Source organism: Bactrocera neohumeralis, unplaced genomic scaffold (assembly GCF_024586455.1).
Source record: "Bactrocera neohumeralis isolate Rockhampton unplaced genomic scaffold, APGP_CSIRO_Bneo_wtdbg2-racon-allhic-juicebox.fasta_v2 cluster10, whole genome shotgun sequence".
Lineage (NCBI taxonomy): Eukaryota > Metazoa > Arthropoda > Insecta > Diptera > Tephritidae > Bactrocera > Bactrocera neohumeralis.
In genome coordinates, this window is record NW_026089623.1 from 16,413,228 (window position 1) to 16,415,352 (window position 2,125).

The window sequence follows — 2,125 nt, forward strand, 5'->3', positions numbered from 1 at the left end:
CCCAAAAAGTCTTATTTTGTTCGATCTGGAAATGGAACAATGGAAAATCTTATAAAAAAACGCTTATTTTGAGGCGCTCTCACACTGAAATAAGTTGGGTATCCCATTATCCCTTACGGAACTGTGATAGCGTACACACGTTCAGCAACAAACTATGCAGTGAGTTGATCCTCTAACTAGTCTTGGTACCCTGACTTGTGAATGCCGTCTGTTAGGGATGAGCCTGATAGTGAGTAAATCCTCTGACTAACTCAACCTTCAACATTGCGGTCGCTGACGCGGTTTCCCGTGGTCCGGTACCTTTATGCGGCTATAGTAATAATAATTCAACAGTATATCACGAGTGTAGCACAGGAGCGTCAATTACACGGGCGCCGACCGAAGTAGTTGAGCGTGACGGGACATTGTTATCGAGGCCTACACGTGCGCCGTCAGAAATAGCTGTACGTAATCGTTGTAGCACACGAGCGTCAACGCACGCCGTAGGACATCGTCATCGAAGCCTTCACGAGGGCCGGAAAAAATAACCGGGCGTTGTCGTCGTAGCACACGAGCGTCAACGCACGCCGCAGTACATCGTCATCGAAGCCTACACGAGCGCCGGCAAAAGTAGTCGAGGGTGATCGTCGTGGCACTGAGTAGCACGTCGTCTAGCACCCAGGAGTTCACCAGAGCGGAAAACGGTATTGCACTAACAGACCACATTCAACCGTTACCCCGGCATAGCACTTTCCTCGGGCGACGACTTTACAATGCGGGAGACAATATTGAATCACAAATTGTAACTATAAGTAAAATTATACTATAAAGCTAAATAAATTACGAATCGTAGAGAGCACCAATGTTTACAAATTTGTTGTAACGAACCCTGAACACGGCGAGTATATCTCAACAAACTATTTATAAGAAGCAGGGGCAGAAAAAAGCTTCGTTACATCTTTATATTTTTTAGTTTCGTACTTTAGATTGAAGGAATGGCAAGCGAGTTGTTTACCCATTTAGCTATTGTGGAATGCACCGCCACGCTTTGCTGAAAGCAGTTTTTTTTATTTGTTCCAAATTTAATGAAAGAGTAAAAAGAAGGATATAATTTTATTACAGTAGAAAATATGTGAGCGAGACGGTGATAAAAGATCGAATATATACAAAAGTTTTGGTAGCTTTTTTGATTCGCTTTTAAGAAAGTGATAGAACAGTGTGACAATTAGACTGACTCGCGTTACCAGCTCGTCACTATGTAATGTTACCGTCACTGTTCTAGCTGGGTACATTTGAACATAGATAAGTATTTATGTTTAGTTGACTGTATGTCTTTTTACATATTTATGAGTTTGATTTTGTATATTAATGGTAAGCATGTTCAAAGATATTTGAACAATGACTATTTTGTATTTTTTATTATTTGATGCAACTAATTTTTTGGGGACAATCCACACAGGTGAATTTTGGGGTGATCAGAAGGGCGCATTATATTGTTATCTAAAAGTTCTTTAATTTGCTTGTTGAATTCGTCTTTCAAAACCATGGAGTATTGATAGAATTTTAGCTACGCTGATGTGTGCGTACTTCGGCTTTAATGTTAGTGGTATAAGTTAGTTTTTCATTGGTTTTTACAAAAAGAATTGAGTATTTTTTTTAGCAAACTTTTTAATGATATTCAGTGACAATTTGTAAGATTATCTATTCTGGATATAAATATGTCGTAGAATGGTAAATTAGCCCACTGTATATGTGTGGCATAGAATGGTTAGTTGGACCGTTGTGCATGCATGTACAGTTTTGAATGGCGACACGATGTCGCTAACGGTTCTCAGAACGCACAGCGGCTCAGGGAAAGAAATATACTCTGCTGCTGAGTAAGGTCTGTTCGTAGGGGCATAGAAGTGTAGTGTGAAGTAGCTTAGAATGTGCGCGACGAGTTAGTTAGTGTTGTGCCACCGAGAGACGAACAGAACTTGCTGCGTAAAATAAAAAATGGAAATTGAGCCATCTCCGACATCAAAAGTGGGATCTGCTTTGCCTACTGATCCACATTTGTTAGCGTTGAAACTGCAAAATCGCAACCTGATGGAAATAATTAAAAACATGCAGAATCCAAGGCGCCGCAATCCGATGGTAAGGCGTC